The sequence below is a fragment of the Pteropus vampyrus genome, unplaced genomic scaffold, assembly GCF_000151845.1.
Source record: "Pteropus vampyrus isolate Shadow unplaced genomic scaffold, Pvam_2.0 Scaffold243, whole genome shotgun sequence".
In the NCBI taxonomy this organism is placed as follows: domain Eukaryota; kingdom Metazoa; phylum Chordata; class Mammalia; order Chiroptera; family Pteropodidae; genus Pteropus; species Pteropus vampyrus.
The window spans coordinates 1,520,403-1,531,239 of record NW_011889024.1 but is presented as its reverse complement, the minus strand read 5'-3'; the positions used below and the strand labels follow the sequence as shown (position 1 = coordinate 1,531,239).

General features: G+C 40.7%; 1 protein-coding gene and 1 long non-coding RNA gene across 3 annotated transcripts in view; one reads left to right on the top strand and one right to left on the bottom strand.

The window, feature by feature from the left end:
- LOC111729023 overlaps positions 1-10,837 on the top strand; it is a 38,656-nt gene that overhangs the window by 13,331 nt on the left and 14,488 nt on the right. The window contains exon 3 of one of the 2 annotated variants that reach the window (XR_002776052.1): positions 9,558-9,909. The exons of the other annotated variant lie outside the window; for it this stretch is intronic. This is a non-coding gene — a long non-coding RNA (uncharacterized LOC111729023). Of the gene's footprint in view, positions 1-9,557; positions 9,910-10,837 lie in introns of those variants that run through there. 2 annotated transcript variants of the gene reach the window in all.
- The window catches only part of SCOC (short coiled-coil protein), a 34,443-nt gene that overhangs the window by 18,818 nt on the left and 4,788 nt on the right, over positions 1-10,837 (bottom strand). The window lies entirely within an intron of this gene.

Genomic DNA, 10,837 nt, shown 5'->3' with positions numbered 1-10,837 from the left:
AGGGCACCTACTCATGTTCATTAATGCAGCCTCGTCACCAAGCACATGTGTGTTCATAAATACTGGTTGAATGAATGAATGTTCTGTTCTGAATCTTACTTTCTCTATCTCATAAAAAAGCAGGCGTGTCTGTGGAACTTGAGAGAATAATATTGGGTCTCCACAGTGTCTTTTCACCTCAGAGCTCACATTACTTTCTCTCAAATTCTCTTACGGCCACTTGTCACATCCCGATGAGAAGTAATGTTCCCTTATGGTTCCAGTCGTGGCTCTTCACACAGAACATTAGGCACACATGGAATATCACCGAGAGTGACAACCGATGTCATCTCATCATAAAATATGTCTCTGAGAACTCTCAAGAGATAGTCAGAATACACTAAAAGACTAAAAATAAAAATAAGATAAATAAAATAAAAATAAACCATGAATGCCATTTAGAGGCTATAGATAGTGAACTGCTGTGACTTGATCACTTTTAGGTATTCTCTGTGAGATGGTACACTGGTGACCTCTAGTGGCGAAATGGATTCAAAATAAATTTTCTGATAATGTGAAAGTAAGATATCAATCCCAACGTGAGTGCTGATTTTGAGAGGCGTGTGAGAACACCAGGGTGAAGATTAGGGACATCGATCAAAACATCACTACTGCCTTTTTCAGTTTCAATGATGCATACAAAAAGTCCTAGAAAAATAAAACAGAAAGTGGCACATTTAGTTAAAGGACACATAAGCCACAGAGGGTGGGAAGCAAGGGAGACAGGACAGAAATTGTAAATGCCACCCTTCAGCACGGTCATATCTTATTTGTTTTACTTTAGTTTTAGATTGAAACAATCACAACTACTGAAAATTTGCAAGTACGCCAAAAAGATTCTTTTTTTTCCTGAATGATTTGAGAGTAAGTTGCCAAACCAATGCCCTGTCACCTCTGGATACCTGAGTGTGTATTTCCTGCAAACAAGCACGTTCTCCCTCACGATCACAAGAAAGCCAACAGAATCAGGAAAACGGCATCATACATTACTATCACCTAATCTTCAAAGTGCGTTTTAGTTTCGCCAAGTTATCTTGACAGTGTCCGTTACAGAAAAGCATCTGGTTCAGAACCATACGTTGTATTTACTTGTCGTGTCTACCTGTCATGTCGTGTTAGCCTCCTCCGATCTGGAGCAACTCCTCGATCCTTACTTGACTTTGATGACCTTGATGCTTTTAAAGACTGTTGGGTAGCTATTTGGTAAAATGTTTCTTAATATCAAAAAGTTGGCAAGAATAAAAATCACAGAAGTGATGCATCCTTCTCACTGCACCTGATGAGTGAAACATCATCTATTCATCCCTTCACTAGTGAGGTTAACTTTGATGCCTTGATTATGGTGGTGTCTTAGTAATGCTTTTTCTTTTAATGTTTAGCATGTACTTTGGGGGGAGATATTTTGAGACCGTGTATTCTATTTCACATAAAACAATTGTCTGTTTGAGAACAGACTCATGGTTTTCTAATTTATCGAGTGGGTTGTACCTCAGTATACTCTTAGAGAAAGAGAGGAAGAGCTACATAGTATTTTGAAATCTTTTCTATGTAGTTCTTTAATCAAGTGTGTAGAGATTCTGTTCCTAGTGCCTTGAGTTATTAAAATTCTCTTATATTGACTTAAGTTCTTCTTCTTTTATAAATTAGTCTCCAAAAGTGAGATAGGAAAAGATGACCAACAAGGAAAAAATGGAATATTCCTTTATTCATTTAACTATTTAACAAATATTGAGTGAGAGCCTACTATGTACCAGGCACTCAGTTCAGGCTGTAACTTCAGTGTGTCTGCTTTGAGCTGCAAGCTGAGCTCCTATGGCAGGGCATGGCCTCTGGATGGAGGGCTGGTGTAGACAGTACATGCTCCACAGGCCGGTGTAGATGACTTGTGTTCCTACGACCACGGGGCTGATATTCACAAATTTGTTAACTTTAATTTGTTTCAGAAGACAAGGTGTGTATAAACCAAACATTGATATTTTCACATGGATCTCAAATTCAAGACTCACGTTAAAATTATGATCTCAACTTCTTCGGAGCAGGTATACCACCTTGACAAATGGTGGTACACAGTAGAGCTGTCCTTGTCATTTCACTATACTATTTCTCATAACCCTTTCCCCTACATTTGTTTAGAGAAAAACACCATCTTGATTCATTTTCAGCATTCTAATGGAAGTAAATTCACAGTAGCATCTTTACCTCATTGTACTATATGTGCCTTCTCTTCTTCCTCATTCCCTCCAGGAATCTTTCTTATCCACTCTGGTCCTCTGTACCTTGTCTTTTACCCTTTCTTGACTGCCCTCCGTGGCCTCGTTTCCCGCCTCCAGCCTCGCTCTGTACTCCCTGCCTTCTACCTTCTCTCTCTCTCATCTGTGCTGTCCTAGGTTCTCTTCCCTTATTTTCTGTCCATCCTGATCTCGTGGCCTGACCTTTGCACACTTTGCTCCTCTGCTCCAGCCACTGACTACCTCACTATTGTGTTGTTGGCTTAAGGGTTTGGAGATAAAGCAACACCTCACTAAATTGAGTTGAAAACAATTTTTGAAAACTTTAAATTTTATTATTTTAAGTTAATGGAAGGAAGTCTTTGGCTAGATAAATTTAGTTTAAGCACTTATAATTTGCATATTGCTGGATAGTTAAAAAATATTGCCGCTGAGTCTTATTAACTGTTCATTCACATATAAATTCTGCTAGGGCTAGTATTTGTTTGTTTGTTTTTCATTTGTGGAGTATGCTTTTTCCTTGGTAGCATTGAAATGGAATATTTACACAGTCTAAAAATATCTCCCCCCAAAGTACGTGCTAAATATTTAAAAAAAAAAAAGCATTACTAAGACACCACCATAATCAAGGCATCAAAGTTAACCTCACTAGTGAAGGGATGAATAGATGATGTTTCACTCATCAGGTGCAGTGAGAAGGACGCATCACTTCTGTGATTTTTATTCTTGCCAACTTTTCGATATTAAGAAACATTTTACCAAATAGCTACCCAACAGTCTTTAAAAGCATCAAGGTCATCGAAGTCAAGTAAGGATCGAGGAGTTGCTCCAGATCGGAGGAGGCTAACACGACATGACAGGTAGACATGACAGGTAAATACAATGTATGGTTCTGAACCGGATGCTTTTCTGTAACGGACACTGTCAAGATAATTTGGTGAAACTAAAATGCACTTTGAAGATTAGGTGATAGTAATGTATGATGTTGTTTTCCTGATTCTGTTGGCTTTCTTGTGATCGTGAGGGAGAACGTGCTTGTTTGCAGGAAATACACACTCAGGTATCCAGAGGTGACAGGGCATTGGTTTGGCAACTTACTCTCAAATCATTCAGGAAAAAAAAATCTTTTTGGCGTACTTGCAAATTTTCAGTAGTTGTGATTGTTTCAATCTAAAACTAAAGTTAAAACAAATAAGATATAACCATGCTGAAGGGTGGCATTTACAATTTCTGTCCTGTCTCCCTTGCTTCCCACCCTCTGTGGCTTATGTGTCCTATAACTAAATGTGCCACTTTCTATTTTATTTTTCTAGGACAACTTCTTGTATGCATCACTGAAACTGCAAAAGGCAGTAGTGATGTTTTGATCGATGTCCCAATCTTCGCCCTGGTGTTCTCACACGCCTCTCAAAATCAGCACTCACGTTGGGATTGATATCTTACTTTCACATATCAGAGAAACTCTAATGTTAATATCGTTTTTTAGGAAAAAAATTATTGTATAACAATAACATGAAAATGTAATAACCTATTATCCCTTCACGCTAATAAATACATTTTTTCAATTTCTCTCCCCATCCTAGTCCATATAAATCACTTTCACATGGTTGTAATCACATCCTAGATACCATTTTATATTCTACCTTTCTTGTCTAAACATATTCGAATATTGTCAGAGAGACTTTGGGGCTCTCCTCGCCCTCTGAGTCTATGATTACATTTTTGAAACACTGACATCATAACATAACTAGGGGACCATATTTCATTATTCAATACCTGCAATGCAGGCACCTTATTGCTCCTCCCTAGTCAGCATAAAGCAGTTTTGTTATCTGTCTAGTAATTTCTCTCCTGATGCATTTCCTTTCGACAAAGGCTTTGGAGCCACTCGGTCCTGGGCTGGAGTCCCGGCTCTGCTTTGTACAAGCTACTAAATCTTTCTGAGCCCCAGTTTTCAATCTGAAAAACAGGAATAATATTTATCACATGATACTTGTGAGGGTTAAATGAGATAAAGAATATGACGTTCTTAGCACAGTGCCTGATATGTAATAAGTTCTCAATGAATGTTTGTCCTTATCATTATTCATCCAAGAGATGCATGAATAGTTAATAAAATGTGGGATTATTCCAAATATTTAATTTTGGGTCGCTCTCAGTTTTATTTGTAATGAGTGATGGGTTACTTTTTAGATAGTATCAAGTATCCAAAGAGTTAACTAGGATTTCTAAAGAAACCAACCGATTTTCTAATCATCATCAGAGTCGAGAATCTATAGGAAAACCAGAGTGACAGCTGATTAATCATCTTTCTCCAACACCTGCTTTAGTTTTTCTGCCTTCCAAAAATAAATAAATAAATAAATAAAACCCCAAAACTCTTCAAGATGTGATCATTAGAACATGAAAGAAATATGACACACACAGTTTGCTATTAAAAAAATGATCAGTTTGCTATGGATTGGATCGTAAAAAGTGATCAGTTAGCTATAAATTTGCCTAATTCCTTTCAGAGTCAAGTGATGACATATCATGGGAAAAGGATAATGTCCCAATTTACAAAATGGACCAATAAAAGAGTTACTGTTTGTGTTAGTAAAAACATTTTGCAAAACCTGCTTTCTAATGATTCCTTGAACGATAGGTTCTTCTTGGCCAGTTATATGCTCAGTGATCACTAAATACTTTACAGAAGGTCATTGGCCGAGAAATTCAGTGTTTAGGGGCCAAGAATCACTGCCAACTGTGACTGGTCTCTCAAATCGTATATCAGTTGTATCTTATTGACATATTCTATTGTTGCACTATTTTAAAGCAGAAAGGACAGGATCTGCTGTTTAAGTTGAGGAACATTAAATATCATGAAGCTCAAGCCATTTAAATTTTTTAAATAAAAAAAAAGATAAGAAGCCTTGTTGAAAAAATCTTCTAAGTATTATTATAAATGAAGCTTCCTACATAGTTATCATGACACTAACCTTGCCACCAAGAATGAAAATGAAAGCCAAGTAATCACATGGGTGAACAAATAATAATAGTCTTTCATCTACTGAGAAAAGGTAGTGAAGATTCTGAGTGATAAGAGAAGAAGAATGTGTTTCGAAATGCAGGCTTTTTCAAACCGCTTTGACCGATGTCATGCTACCAGCAACGAGAGACCCGCGCATGTGCACAGCCAAGTGCTCTGGGCCAGAGTCATTCAGCTGACGATGAAACTCCCGCGAGGAGAAACAAGGGAACAATGATTAAATGGGGACGAAAGCCGGTGAGGGCTGAAAGGAGGTGGCCGTGGGCGGCGTGCATCCTAGAAGGCTGGTGGAGCATCCATGCAGGCCGCCACCGAGTCCCTCCTGAGCCCAACGCTGAGGACGGAAAACGAACCCTGAAGCGCCTGTGAACGCAAAACACGCCTTTCTGGATCAGCTTGCACAGCAACTCTGCGTCTGCGATTGGAGCACGCCTGAGTCCCGGGAGGGTCACTCCCAGCTTTTGGATCATTTAAAATTTTTATTCGTAGGGTTGAGGAGCATGGCTGGAGCTGGTTCATTCAGTGTGCCCCGTTCTTTCAGAGTTCCACTCGTCCTCTCTCCACTCCATCTTCTCTTTGAAGGTCCAAAGAGAACCTTGAAGGCATTTCTCAGGGGAACCCCAAGCATTTCTAGGGAACCCCAAGCATTTCTCAGGGGGAACCCCAAGCATTTCTAGAGGCTCTGACCCTCAAACTCTAAACAGGCCAGGCAAGTAGGAGGCCTGTTTTGGGGGCGGGGGCCGGCGCGGTGTGTCTAAAGCCAGTCCAACGCGACGGGGCCTTTATACAGTGAAGTGCCGGGTGCGGGGGTGTGGGGGAGAGCCACCTGGCCCCCTTTCCAACAGGAAGAGGGCACAGAAAGGGCAGCACCTCTTTGGCTCATGAGCTCAGGCAAATAAACTTCACCCTGAGTTTCTGGATCTCTTTTAGATGTTTTTTCTAGAAAAAAGAAATTAGCACAATTATGATGATTTCATATACCTTTAACATAGAAAACTCTTCCTCCCCGTTTTTGGTTAATCTAACGGAGGAGAAAAAACACATTGCCGATACAAGGCAACTGACGGATGGTTTGTCTTTTAAAGGAAGAGTCAAAATAGTAAGACTTTGACGAGGAAATTGGAGAACACCCTAGATTGCCGAAAACATTTAGATACTGCCCTAACACTCCATTTCTTAAGCTTGTTTAATAAAACTAGTTTTTGCATTCCGCTAGATCCTTTATTTCAGTTAAGTGGATTTCCTCTGATTGAAGACTTTTTCACAGATAGAGCACTTACAATTTCTAGCAACACATTAGTGACCCTAGAGCCATCCCCCTCTCAGAAGCTCCTGAGAAGTGGAGTTAATCTCCTTTTTTCTTATTGACTCTCTTACGTTAAGTCTCCAAAACATTTTTTTCTGGGCCAAAGGAGGTATTCTCAGTGCCACCGTCCATATTATCTTCAGCTTACAGGAACAGACATTTCACTCAGCCAATAACATTATCTATACTTACATGGATCTCAAATGCCAATCAAGATTTGCTGAAATTTCCTGCTCTTGCTGGTGCAATGAATGTACCCGTTCAGTTCCACTAAAAAAGAAATTTCTACCATACTCGAGATGATCTATTTTGATATTCGTAAGGATGTTTGAATACTCTTTTAAATGAATATTTGTGGCCAAATTCGTTGGAGGGCATAAATCGAGGAGATGCCGCTAGACTGCCCCCGCTCCCGACCGCCCACGCGGCGGACACTCGCCTCATCCTCGTGTACTTAGTGAGCGATGGCCCCGCTCTGGGACTCTCATCCGCACAGCGTCCTCCCAAGAGGTCCAGCGTAATCTGGCAAAGCCATTAACAGCGGTGCAGCAGACACTAGGGAGCTCGGTGCTGGCTGCAAACACTGGCTCCATTCACCACCAGAAGAGAAAGGCCTGCTCGCTTTTCACGGACAGGACTCCTGCTAGGGCTCAGTGTGTCTCCCAGCTGGGGAGCTACAAGTCTATTTCCTTCTTTAGCCCGTATTATAACGGAGGGGAAGATGAAAAGGAGTCCAGGCCCTTGATACCTTTTACTTGGAGTGCTAACTAATGCAGGGCCTCCCGTCTGATCTTCTGCTTGGCTGAGGGGATGGCAGATGGCCCTTCTGAAAGCTTTTCAAACCCAGGCTGCTTTCAGCAAGGCATGAGGGGGGTATTGTTACATTCCCCGCATAGTGGTAGGAAGCAGCACCAAATAAAAGCACACAACAATTGTGCCACTTCTCCGGGAAGCTTATTACAACCTTACAATGAGGGCTAATTGGCTGAGGCCAAAAGCAGATGCAGAAGCAGCTTTGAATATTATTCAGGAGAGGTTTTTAGAGAGCTGAGTCAGGAAGGAAGCTGAGGCATAAAGGAGAACAGCGATGGGGATGAACATTGACGGGGAAGGAGTGGGGGCCGGGACGAAGACGGGAAAGAAGAGCTGTATTATTTTAACCAGAAAAGATTCACGCTTTTGTGTAAGAGTTTCTTCACATCCACCTCCCCCTTCTTCCATGAGCCTCCTTATCGGGAGGACGTCAACCAGCAGTCCCGGCTTACAGAGCAGCGTCCACAGGACACTGCCGTTTCCATGACAACTGATGTGAACAAATCCCGGAGCCTTTGGAGAAACTTCTGTGTGAGCTCCTTGAAGTGAACAGAGGAGGAACTAAAATGTACTAAACACTTACTGTATGCCAGGCTCGTTCAAATAGCTTCCCTTATTATTCCATTTAATCTTCAAAACAATTCTGAGACATATTCTTCCATCATTTTGCAACTAAGGGGACTCAGGCTTAGGGATGTAAAAGAACTTGCTCAAAGTCTAACAGATTCGAAGTCAGGTATTTCTGACTTGAAAGTTCAAGCCCTTCCTGCCACGCCACCCTGAGTCAATTGTTCAAATAGCCAGGTCCTGTCTACTACCTGGCATGTGATAGTAGGTGCTCAATAAATGTTTTCAGATAGCACAACTAAAGTGAACAAGAAGTGGACATAGGAAAGAAACTGTAAGATGTAGAAATAATTTAAGAGAACTGACCCCAGGAGCCAGTTCTCGGCTAGGGGATAGCCTGCCTAACTGGCCCTCACCCCAATATACACAAAAACTCAGAGTTATTTGGCAAAAATGCATCGAGTATCTATAATGTGGCGCATGCTGTGCTAGGTGCTGGAAGTGCGGACATTTAAAAACCCAGGCTCTGTCCTGTGGCAGCTCACCGTAGGAAACATACAACCAGTACAACATGCTGTGAAAAACTATAGGTAGAGATAAGCTTGGGGTTTTCAGGAAGGAGAAAGGAAATTGAGAAGGTCAAGGAAGGGTTCCTGGAAGAGGTGATGCCTCAGTGAGTTCTTAAAGGATGAGTAGGTATTAGCCAGACAAAAGAAGGGTGAGTGAAGCTACTCCAGGCAAAGAGAGCAGCATGAGCAACGTCAGAGCATGAAATAGACAGCGTGTGCCCGGAACATTAAGTGTTTCCTCCTGAGCCCAAACTGCGTGGCAGGAAATGACACCCAAGAGACAGGTAGAGCCATGAAGAGGGAGACTTGAAATAAATGGCGTGCTAAGCGTCTTAAACTTCATCCAGCAGAGGAGGAGAGGCATTGATTTTTCTGTGCAAAGAGAGGGAGAGATACGGTCCGTGTGGAGGAGAGAGACTCGAAAGGATAAGAATTGAAACAGGAAGAAGAGTTGGGAGCTTGATGCCGTGGTTTATGTGGGAGATAACGAGGGCCTTAATTGGGGAAGTGGTGGTAGGGATAGAGGCGGCCGGGTTTATCTGAGAAACAGTTTTCAAGGTCAAGTCCTCAGAAATCAATGAGTGATTAGATTGCGAGAGATGAGAATAGGACAATGAATTGCTAGCTTAAGGAACTGGGTGGATGACGGGATCATTCATTAAAATTATGAATCAGGAGTGGGAGCGGATTTGGGGGGAGGGGTGGGAAGGATGAGTTCATCTGACACCTGGGACATATCTAGGTGTCTAGCAGTTGGATTACGAATCAGAAATTCACAAGAGAGATCAACACAAGTGGAAAAGATTCAAGAACAGACGTCTGAAAATAGTTTCTTCTGCAGTCACGTTTATCCTGCAGACATGTTTTGTTTGGACTTATGTGATATTGTTTTTAAATTAGAATTAGGTGAAAACCATGGAAAAATCAGGAAGTTGCATTAAAAAAATTTGTATTTCTAGTATTTCTTGAAATATTCTCTTATTTTTATTTCAATTCTTTCATGACAGTGGTCGACTAGGAGCGGGAAGCAGTTCTGCTCTCTGTGCAGGGCACACGCTGTCCAGGGAAACTCAGTCCTCACCTGGCTAGACCCCCGGCCCCGGGTCTCGGCACAAGTTGTCATTTATCGTAACAATTCCTCTGTTGCATTTCTTGAAAGTAAACTTTTCTTGTTCCCTGATCTCAATCAAAAGTAGAAAATGAAATCTAGTTCAGAGGACTGTGTGTTTCAAGAAAAATGGTCATGAAGAGTGAAAAAGTTCCCATATATTTGATATGCACACAAAGCATATCCCCGTTGAAAGAATTAAACTTGAGACACCATTGTGAACTAAACCATGCTAAGAACAATTTCTGCTATGTTTAAAAATGTAAGAAGACCTTTCATTTGTATCTTCTTTAATTTCTTTCATAAATGTTTCGTAGTTTTCACTGTATAAATCTTTAATGTTATTAAAATGTCCGTACTACTCAAAGCAATCTATAGTTTCAATGTACTCTCTCTTAAAATCTCAATGACTTTTTTTTTTTACCAAAATAGAAAACAATTATAAAATCCATATGAAACTACAGAAGACTCCAAAGAACCAAAACAATATTGGGGGGAATAAAAGAACAAAGCTGGAAGCATCAGACTGCCTGACTTTTTTGTGTAATAAAAATATATTATAAAGCTAAAGTAATTAAAACAGTGTGGTATTGGTGTAAAGACAGACATACACACCAGTGGGACAGGATAAGGAGCCCAGAAATAAATCCACACACCTGGGGTCAACTGATCTTCAACAAGGATGCCAAGAATATACAATGGGAAAGGACAGTCTCATCAATAAATGGTGTTGGGAAAATTGAATATCCACATGCAAAGGAATGGAATTGGACCCTTATCTTACACCACACACGAAAAGCAGCTCAAAGAAGGTTAAACATAAGACCAGAAGTTGTAAAACTCCTAGAAGAAAATATAGAGAAAAAGCTTCATGACATTGGTGTTGGCAATATTTTCACAAATATGACACCAAAAGCACAGGCCACAAAAGCAAAAATAAACAACATCAAACTGAAAAGCTTCTGCACAGTAAAGGAAACAATATAGTAAAAAAGCACCCCACGGAATGGGAGAAAATATTTGCAAATCATATATCTGATGAAGAGTTAATTTCCAAAATATATAAGGAACTCCTACAACACAATAAAAACACTAAAAGCTCAATTAAAAATGGGCAAAGGACTTGAATAGACATCTCATCGAAGACATACAAATAGCCAACAGGTTTGTGAAAAGGTG